Source organism: Petaurus breviceps, unplaced genomic scaffold (assembly GCF_028583685.1).
Source record: "Petaurus breviceps papuanus isolate PSGF00001 unplaced genomic scaffold, PetGlider_PUasm1.0 90639, whole genome shotgun sequence".
Taxonomy (NCBI): domain Eukaryota; kingdom Metazoa; phylum Chordata; class Mammalia; order Diprotodontia; family Petauridae; genus Petaurus; species Petaurus breviceps.
In genome coordinates this window covers 8,422,701-8,433,966 of record NW_027187296.1, presented here as the reverse complement: position 1 = coordinate 8,433,966, position 11,266 = coordinate 8,422,701, and the positions used below count along the sequence as shown (strand labels likewise).

The 11,266-nt window shown below is 37.3% G+C and overlaps 1 protein-coding gene across 1 annotated transcript in view; it reads right to left on the bottom strand.

Annotated features, from left to right (window-relative positions):
* Positions 1-11,266, bottom strand: part of LOC138143485 (NACHT, LRR and PYD domains-containing protein 3-like) — a 66,351-nt gene that overhangs the window by 30,982 nt on the left and 24,103 nt on the right. The window lies entirely within an intron of this gene.

Sequence of the window (11,266 nt, the reverse complement as noted above, 5' to 3'; positions counted from 1 at the left end):
TGGAAAGGGATATCCACATCCAGAGAAAGAACTACACCGGCTGAATGAAGATTGAAGCAAACTACTTCTCTCTCTCTCTCTCTCTCTCTCTCTCTCTCTCTCTCTTTCCCCTCCCCCTTTCCCTCTCCCTCCCTCGTGTTTTATTTTGTTTTGTCCCTTCTTTCTCATTGTTCACTGCATTGATTATAATCCTTCTTTATAACACTATGTTTACTTGGAAGGTATTTGTAGAACCTATATTTGATTACATACCACCATGGCAGGGAGGAGGGAGGAAAGGAAGGAAGAGAAAATTTAGAACTGAAGGCATTGTAGAACTGAATGTTATAAAATAAAAGTAAATAAATAATTTTTTTTTAATGAATCATTTCTTTCTCCAGAATTTACTTTTTTTCTACTCTTTCTGGAAAGGAGGTCAAAGACATCATTCCTTTATAGCCACAATCTTCTGACATTCCCATTCCATGCTGAACAGTTCAATTTCCTTAAAAACTGAGCCCATTCTTCTTGCTTTGATCCTCATGCCTGTGTTATGTCAGGCCAACAATGTGATACGTGAAGGCAGAAAAAATAAGAATGAAGTAGGTGCTGATTAGGGATTATAAGGAATACTAATGTGGGAAGGTGTAATAAGAATGTAAATTTTAAAGATCTTCCCTGCCCCTAGGCTAATGTGCACCAGAAGCCTGGGGTGGGGGAGGCTTGTTTTTCAGTAGATACTCCTTGATTGGCCAGTGAGTCCATGAGGTTGTTACATTCTCTGAGCCAGGAGAAGGCTATATAAGCCCTGATGTGTAGCTTTGTTTTGGGACTCACTTTGAGAAGTGTTCTGTGATTTGATCTGAATTCTGGGAAGCCGTTGTTGAGAGTCCCCCGGCTTTGAAAAACCCAGAATGTGGAAATCCAGATGTTGACTGGGTATGGATGTAATGGTTGGACAGTTTGGAAATCTGTCTACTTGATGTTTCTGTCTTGATAATTATGCCTGTATACTTTGAGGTTCGGGGTGCTGACCTTTTCTCCTGAACAAGGTAAACGATATATGTCTGACTGATTAAAGTAAGCTTGTTAACCCATTTTGAGTTGCTTTCCTTTAACAAAGCAGATCCAAGAACCTGTATGGGCAGCAAACCCTGAGGACGTGCTTGGGGTGCTTGCTGCTACAGAAGGGAGAGAGGAATTCATTTCAACTCCTCTTTCTTGACAAGAACACTCATAATCTTTGGCATTTCACCACTGGAGCACTGTGCCAGGCTATACACACTACTCTAATTCTTTTTATTTTGGAAAAATTTCCACTGTCAGTGCTTGTTTATACAACACTTTCATTTATACATATGTCTCCTCAGCTACTACTCCTAGAGCCATTCCTTATAACTAGGACAAAACAGAAGACAAAGATTCTTTTAGGAAAACCACTCAACTTATGAGGTAAATCTGATGGTATACGAATTTCCCATCCATACTCCTCCCTCTTCCACAACGAAGAGAGAAAGGTATATTCTCCTATCTTTTATTTGGGGCAATACTTGATCATTATAATATCACAAGATTCAGTTTTGATTTTTTTTCCATTACATTGTTGAAGTCAATGTATACATTATTTTCCTGCTTTATTTACTTTCTTTGGCATTAGTTCAGCTAATTCTTCCCATGTTTCTATGTAGTCTTTACAGACTACATCATTTGATGCAGGAAGTGATATTCCTTTATGTAGATGTGTGAAAATTCCTTTACCTATTCTCTTATTCATGACTATTTACTTTATTTAGCTGCTGCTTCCACTATGCCCTAGGCCCCCCCACCAAATCAGCAAAGAAAAATCAACTCTTATCCCAGTAATGCCCTTTACATATAGCTGCATATCCTGATAAAATGTGATATATTCATGTTATTCAAATGATCATATTGGCTATGTCTGAAAATATATGTTTCTTCCTGCATTTTGTGTTAATTACCTCTGTCTATGAGGGGAATATTCCATCTTCTTTCTCTTGGACTCATGGTTCAGTAGTTTTTTATCTATAATGTCATCATTGTAGAAATTGATCTCCTAATTCTGCTCAGCTTGCTTCCCATTCGATCATGAAGGCCTTCCCAATAAGCTCTGAAACTGTTCATTTCATCATTTGCTATATCATAATAGAATTCCACTAGACTGATACACTGAAATTTGGTTAGCCATTTCTCAAATGAAGGGAACCTTTATTTACAATTTTCAGCTACCATAAAAGAGCTGCTGTCAATATTTTTGTATATATAGTTCCTTTCCTTTTTCTATGATTTTTTTTAATATACTCCCAGTAATAATATAGATGGGTCAAAGACTAGGCACATGTAAGGGTCTTTCTGATCATAGTTTCAGACTGTTTTCCAGAATGACTGGATCAATCATAGCTCCTCCAAAGGCACTCTGGCGTATCTGTTTTCCACATCCCATATAATAGTTGTCATTTTCCTCTTCTGCCATCTGTAGTGGCAACTACACTTGCACACCCAGGATGGCTGTTAGGACAGGTTCTTAGATTTGCTTTACTAGGAAAGATAGCTGTTCAAGGGGTCAATAGTCTATGTTCATTACATTTAGTAGTTCAGAGGAAAAGTCAGTACCCTGAATTTCAGAGAAAATACATAGAGAGAAAATACAAGCAGAGAAATAAAAACCAACACACAGGGCTTCTAACTGTCTGAGAAATTAGCACAGTTCAATAGACAGATCCAAGTGTCTGACCAAGGTAATATATGCAGAGACCAGGGAGAGAAGCACCAGCATTTGGGTTTTTCAAAGCCGGGGATGGGGGAGGAGTGCTCTGGTCAAATCACAAGAACACCCTTCCAATGAGAAAGCCCCAAAGCAAAATTCTACCCTCAGAGTATTTGGACCCTTTTATAGCCCAAGGAGTATCACAACCCTCAGTGATTCAGTGCCTAATTAGAAATTAACAAAAGGTGTCAAAGCCTTCCCACATGGAATTGTAAATTTTTTCTCATGTGATCCTTTCTCACTTGTTTAGTCATGAATTTTTCATCTCTCCAAAGATCTAAAAGGTAATTTCTCCCTTACTACATTAGTTTATGATGTGAACATTAATACTGAGGACATATATTGACATGGAGTTTATCATGGCTTATGGTATGATGTTCTAGTGTAAATCAATTTCTACCACTTGATTGCTATGCAGGTGTTATGGGAGTGGAAATTTAAGATATTCCCTGCCCCTAAGCCCTTTGATAGGCTTAAGTGACTCTGAGAACCTTCCTTGATGTGAAAATATTCTCTGGTCCCCACTAGGCTGAATGTGGTCACATGGAGCCTGTGGCAGGAGGCTTTTTTACTTTGTGACTGGGCAATGGGTCAAGAGTTTATGACATTCTCTCAGCCAGGAGAAGCCTGAACCCTGATGTGAAGCTTTGCTTTGGGGCTCACTTTGAAGAGAGTTGTGTGATTTGACCAGATGAGACTCTGGGCAGCTGTTGAGCCCCCCAGCTTTGAAAATCCAGATGTTGGTGCTTCCCTCTCTGGTAACTGACTAGGTATGGATGTAATGGTAAGACAGTTGGAGGCCTGTCTGATGATGTTTTTCTGTCTGCTTGTAACTTCTGCTTGTAACCTTTGTTTGTATTCTCTGAAGTTTGGGGTGCTGATCTTTTCCCCTGAACTAGGTAAATGACATATGTTTGATTAAAGCAAGATTGACAACCCATTTTGAGTTGCTTTCCTTTGGAAAAGGTCTAAGAACCTATGTTGGCAGGCATCCTGGGGATGCTAGGGTGCTTGCTGCTACAACAGGATTTTTTGTACATCTCTAATAATATTCTTTTGGAAATCTGAATTACATGGCACTAAATAAGATTAATTTATGTAGTTTGGTCATATATATATGTGTATATATATATATATATATATATTAGTCTGACAAAGCAATGAGGCATGTCAATATTTTTCCAATTATTTAGGTCTCTTATTATTTCAACAAAGAATGTTATATGGCATCTCTTGGTGGAATTTGGTAGATATATTCATATATTTTATAGCTTCTGTAGTTAATTCAACATACTTTCATTTTAGCTTTCCTGCATATTTTGTCAGTTATATAAAGGAATAAGAACAATTCACATGATTTTGTTATATAATCTTCAACTTTGCAGAAGTTATTATTTCAATTAATTTTTGACTCTCTAGAGATCAATATACTCTCTGGAGGTCTACAAGTACACAATCCTATCATCTACATAACGGATAGTTTTGTTTTCTCTCTGTCTGTGTTCCTCTCTAGTTCTTTTCTTACAACTCTAGCTAGCATTTCTAACACTACATTTAATAGCAGTGGTAAAAACTAACATTCTTATTTTGCCCCTCATCTTAGTGGAACAGAATCTCAATTGTACGTAATGGTTGTTTTTTGATTTAAAGATAGTGTGCTATATTAAGGGAAAGTCCATTGATTCCTATGATTTCTAGTATTTTTAATAAAAAAATAGATTACTACATTTATTTGAAGGTTTTCCAGCATTTACTTATACTATCATACAATTTTCACTATCTTTATTATTAACATGGTTAATTATATTTATGATGTTCTGTATGTGAAAACAACTCCAAACAAAGTATGATCTCATGATATTGTTATAGCCATCAGAATAATCTTTATCATATTTGTCTCAATGTTCATTAGAATTAATATCTTTAGATTGCTTTCTCTGCTTTGTTTCTCCCTGGATTAGTTTTCAAGACCTTATTTATACCAGTGAAAGATATTGGAAGGATGCTTGTTTTAATTATTGTAAACATTTTATGTATTATTAGAATAAATTGCTCTATGAATGATTGATGAATTTTACTTGTCTATCCATCTGATCCTAAAGTTTAGTTTTACTTCAGAACCTGATTTCTGGGTTTTGGAATTTCTTGTAGCCGGATTACAGAATTATCATGTCAAAGATAAAATACTGCGGGCAGTAGAAAAAAGATAATTAAATATCATGGAACCACAGTCAGGATCAATTTTTTCAGATCATTATGCAATGAAAATGCACATGTAATGAAGGGTCATGGGAAGACTAAAGATTAAAGAAGGAGTGGGTCAAACAACAAATCACAGGAATAATTAATAACTTTATCCAAGAGCATGACATTAATGAAACAATGCAACAAAACTTAAGGGAAGAAGACCAAGAAGCTCTTAGGAGAAATTTCATATTTCTAAATGCTTATGTGAATAAAATAGAGAAAGAGGATAAAAATGAATTGGGCATGCAACTAAAAACACGAAAACAAACAAATCAAAAATCTGGGATGAAATACCAAATTACAAATTCTGAAAATCAAAGGAGAGATTAATAAAATTAAAATTAAGAAAACTATTTAACTAATAAATAAAACCAGGAAGAGCCCAAACAGAGAAAGATATAGACCAATTACCCTAATGATAGCCATGAAAATTTTAAATATAATATTAACAAAAAGATTACAGCAACATATCATGAGGACAACACACTATAATCAGTTGGGATTTATACAAGGAATTCAGGGATCATTCAATATAAAAAAAATATCAGCATAATTGACCATGGCAGTAACAAGATTAACAAAAATCATATGATTATCTCAATAGATGCTTAACAAAGTACAGCATCCATTTCTATTAAAAACACTAGAGAGTATAGGAATAAATGGAGTTTTCTTAAAACGCTTAGTAGTATCTATCTAAAACCATCAACAAGCATTACATGTAATGAGGATAAGCTAGAAGCTTCCAATAAGATCAGGGGTGAAACAAGGATGTCCATTATCACCACTGTTATTCAAGATTGTACTAGAAATATTAGCTTTAGCAATAAAAGAAGAGGAAACTGAAGAAATTAGAATAGGCAATCAAGAAACAAAACTAATACTCTTTGCAGATGACATGATGCTTTTAGAATTAAATTTAATTTTAGAATTAAATTAATTTTCGAATTAGAGAATTCGAAAGAATCAACTAAAAAACTACATGAAATAATAAACAACTTTAGCAAGTTGTAGGATAAAAAATAAACCCACATAAATCATCAGGATTTCTATATATTACTTAAAAAGTCCAGCAGAAAGAGGCACAAAAAAATCCATTTAAAGTAGCTGTACACAACATAAAATATTTGGGAGCCTACTTGCCAAGAAAAACCCAGGAACTATATAACAATTATAAAATGCTTTTCACACAAATAAAGCCAAATCTAAATGACTGGAAAAATATCACTTGCTCATAACAATTCTACTTAAATTAATTTAGTTTAGTGCCATATCAATCAAACTACCAAAAAGTCATTTTACAGAGCTAGAAAAAAATCATAACAATATTCATCTAGAAGAACAAAAGGTACAGAATATCAAGGGAATTGATGAATGGATATACAAGGGATGAGGGCCTAGCTGGACCAGATCTAAAACTGTATCATAAAGGAGCCATTATCAAAACTATTTGGTACTGGCTAAGAAAAAGGGTGGTGGATCAGTGAAACAGGTTAGGTACACAAGACACAGTAATAATATACTGTCTCATAAACCCAAAGACTCCAGCTCCTGGGATAAGAACTCACTATTTGAGCTGGGAAAAAACTGTTGGGAAAACTGGAAAATTAGTATGGCTAAACTAGGAATAGACTAACATCTTATACCATATATCAAGATAAGGTCAAAATGGGTTCATGATTTAGACATAAATTGTGAGATTATAAGCAAATTAGGAGAGCAAGTGTTGTACCTGGCCCCATTCTTTCCCCTCCCCCAACCTCAGTTCTCCCTCTTGGAAGTGAGCAGACTGACAGGTTTAGCTCTGCCCTCCCCCAGTCAGCTCTCCTTCACTGAGGTGGGCAGGCTGCCCAGTTTAGCTCCGCCCAGGGAGACTTGGTTCCAGCAGGAATTTCAAGGTATGTACTGACCAATCACTGATTTTGGCCTCTGCAAGTTCCTGCTTAAGTAATACCTAACTGTTGGCCGCATGGTGTCCCTATAACAGCTGAGGCTTTACCTGAGATCTCCGCTGTACAGTTTGGGGAGGGTCCCCGTCAGACAGCTAACATGGCCTTATTTGTCAACATGGTCAATAATGGGTTCAATTCTAAATTGTTACGGGTCTTGACAGTGCTTTGGGTATAAGACAAGGAATAGTTTACCTATCACATCTATGGAAAATGAAAGAATTTAGGACCAAACAAGAGAAAGAGAACATTATGAAATGCAAATCAGACGATTTTGATTACACTAGATTAGAAAGGTTCTATACAAACAAAGTCAATACAACCAAGTGTAGAAGGGAAGCAGATATCTGGGAAACAAATTTTATAGCCAATGTCTCTGATAAAGGCATTCTTTCTAAATATATAGTAAACTGAGTCAAATGTATGAGAACATAAGTCATTCCCCAACAGGCAAATGCTCAAAGGATATGAACAGGCAGTTTTCAGAGGAAGAAATTAAAGATACCTACAGTCATATGAAAGCAATGTTCTAAATCACTATTGATTAGAAAAATGCAAATCAAAACAACTTTGAGATACCACACCTATCATACCTACCATACCTATCAGATTGGCTAACATGACACAGCAGAAAATTATATACAGTGAACAAGATGTGGAAAATTTGGAACGCTAATGCATGGTTGGTGAAATTGTGAACTGATTCAACCTTTCTGGAGTACAATTTGGAACTATGCCCAAAGGGCTACAAAAAATGTGCATTCACTTTGACTCAGCAATACCATTTCCAGGTCTGTATCCCAAAGATATTATAAAAATGGGGAAAAGGATACACATATAAAAAAATATTTATATCAACTCTCTTTGTGCTGGCCAAGAATTGGAAATTGAGGGGATACCCATCAGATGGGGAATGGCGGTACAAGCTTTGACATATTAATTGCTCCATAAGAAATGATGAGCAGGTGGATGTCAGAAAAACCTGGAAAGCCTTTTGTGTATTGATGCTGAGTTGAGCAGAACCAGGAGAACATTATACATACTAACAGCAACACTGTGTAATAACCAACTTTGATGAACTTAACTTTTCTCAGCAATATAAGGATCTAAGACAATTTGAAAAAGACTCATGATGGAAAATGCTATCCTCATTCAGAGAAATAGCTATGGACTCTGAATGTAGATTGAAGCATATTATTTTCTCTCTCCTTTTTTTGCTTCTTGTTTCTCATGGTTTTTCTCTTTGCTTCTAATTCTTTTTTTTTTTTTGCTTTTTTTTTGGAGGGCAATTGGGGTTAAGTGACTTGCCCAAAGTCACATGGCTAGTAAGAGCGTCAAATGTCTGAGGCCAGATCTGAACTCAGGTCCTCCTGACTCCAGGGCCGGTGTTCTATTCACTGTGCCACCTAGCCACCCCTGCTTCTAATTCTTTACGAAATGAAAAATGTGGAAATACGCTTAATATGATTGTACATGAAGAGCCTTTACCAGATTGCATGATATCTTCAGGAGTGGGGAGCTAAGGAATGGCTAGAAAATTTAGAAATCAAAAACTTATAGAAGCAAATTTGAAAAGTAAAACCAAATGAATAAATAAAATTTTTTAAAAATCACGAGTTTCCAAAAAAGGAATAGTTGACTTTTTTTTGTTAATCTGGCCATTTTTAATTTTTGGAAATATTCCTGTGTTGCCTCTAAATTATCATTTCTTTAATATAAGTGGGCAAAATACTTTCTGTTAGACAAGGATGATTTCTAATTTTTAGCATAGTTCTAAATGGATACCTAGGATATTTGGACCAATTCACCATGTTGCCAACAGATCACTGGTGTTCCTATATTTACAAAGTATCTCCAAAATTGACTATTGTCATTCTTTGTCATCTCTACCAATTTTCATAGTAAAAAAATAAAGGCTAAGTATTATTCATTTATATTTCTCTTACTATTATGATTGGGATCAAGTTTTCAAGTGGCCATTTATTCTTTGCCATCCTTTGTTTTCTCTCAGTTGACCCATTTATCTTTGGAGTTAATTACATATAAATTTAGGATATGGAACACTGATCACTGATATTTGATGAAATGATTGCTATACCTTTTTTCTTCCTCTTATTTTGACAGATAGGTAGACAGATAGATAAAATATTTAAGGGGGCCAGAATTGTGCTAAGTACTAGGGATACAAAAAAAACCAAACTAGTCATTCCCTTCAATATTCTTGCATTTTAATGGGGGGAAAACAAGACATAAAGGAGAGATGGAAAGGGAGTAAGGGTTGGAATTTAATTGTTTGGGGGGAGTGTCAGAGGTGGAGATATGTGAAAAGTGTGAAGGCCTGGAGCAAAGCAAAAAAAGGCCAGAAATAGCATATCAATGTCAAGGAGAATTACAGGAGTAGAATCCAGTCTTCCAAAGGTTTGGGGAAGGAGGTAGAAGTGAAATATATGGTCAATATTGTCTTTTACATGTTTTATGATCTTTTTTCTCCCTTAAGAAATTTCTCCTACTCATAGTTATGAAAGGTAATGAGGTATGGGCTCTGGGAGCCCCCTGGAGCTCTCCTTGAGTCCTTGAGGTACAGGCTCTGGGACCCTCCCTTGGACTCTTAATTAAATTGTCTCATTTGATGAGGCATTTGCATGAGGCAATAAGCCTTACATTGTGGCTGGGCCCAGACCTCTAGCCTAGTCACTAACTACTAACTACTAACTCTAGCCTAGTTACTAGCCTAGACCTCCATTGTTCATCTACTTCCCACCCTTGAGCCTATCAAAATATCAATCCACCCTTGAACTGGCCTAGGCCACCATGGTCTGCAGCCTCCAGGTACTTCCTACCCTTAATCACTCATTGACCTCATTAACTCCTCCTGAGGACCCTCCCCAAACTCCTCCCCTAGACCATCCCTAGATTCCTCCCACAACCTTCTGTATATAAGACCCTGTCTTGTCTTCATGTTTGTGAGAGTGCCATAGAATGACCTAACACTGACTTACTCTGTGTCTAATGCAAGCAAACTTTTAATAAATATTATTTTTCTCTGGCTGAGAAGACTTGAGGAGAATTCATTCAGTAGGACCTGGAGTGATGGTATTTTGGGCTCTCCAGAGCAACCCTAACCCTCTTTGTGGGTAATCTCTGCATTTTTATGGTTCCCTAACTGGGAAACACTGCTTATCTGGAGTTCTTCTCCAGACAAGACTGGAAGGTACATAAGCCTTTCTCTTTCCCTAGTACCTTGGAAGTGCAGTTTTTTTGTTTGTTTGTTTTGTTTTGTGGTTTGTGTGTATGTGTGTGCTCCTCGGAAATGAAGTTTTTTGTTTTGTTTTGTGGATTTTTTTGTGAACACAAGTTCAAAATGCAAGAAAAAAATCAGTATAATTCCTGGAACTGAGTTTGTTTGTGAGTCTGGAGATGTTTGCGGGTAGCACTTTCCAGTAATTGTGAGATGGCTCTCCCTAGTGCTTTTTTGGGGGCCTGACCTCTCAGGTCCCATTAGGTCATACACTTAGCCTGACCACAGATTTTCAGTCCTATGTGGTTATTTTGGAGAACATGGACATATGTGCAGTTTCTGAAGAATGAAAGTTAAGGGGGTGGCCAGGTAGCACAGCGAGTAAGAGCACTGGCCCCAGTGTCGGGATGACCTGGGGATGGAATCGGGCTCGGACACGTAGTACCACACCCAGAAATAACTGGCCATGTAACCTTGAGCAAGTTACTTAACCTGGATTGCTTTAAAAAAAAAAAAAGAATGGAAGGTAAGGACAGACGCCCCATCTGGAAATGTAAGCCATATTTTTTCAATTCTCTCGGTGCTAGGGAACTGGGAAAACTTAAGACAGTTTTTTGTGGGGGTGGGGATTTGTTTGTTTTTCAAGACTTACAGTCAAATCTTCCTTTATGGAGGAAGGGACTTCCGGGCCCTTTGCCTGTAGCTCCAAAAAGTTCATCTTTGGGGTGTCTTTTACAACATTGGAAAAAATTTAGTTTCTCTGGAGATCTTAGAAAGGAAAAGTTGGGCAGAGGCAGGCCCAGAAGATGCCTGATCAACTTGGGGGGGGGGGAGGAGTCGTCCCACCAACCACAAGGGCCACTACCAGGCCTATCACCAAAGAGCTGGGACTGGAAAGAGCAAGGTAAGAACCAAATGCAGGGGCCCCTGTCCCAGACAGCAAATACTCCTGGGATAACCACTTCAGAGCCCAGAAATTTTTTGAAAAAGCCCCTATCATGACCTCCAAAGACCAGGATGGCAGAGTGAACCTCACCTGCTGCAACCCCCCCCCCCCCCCCCCCCCCC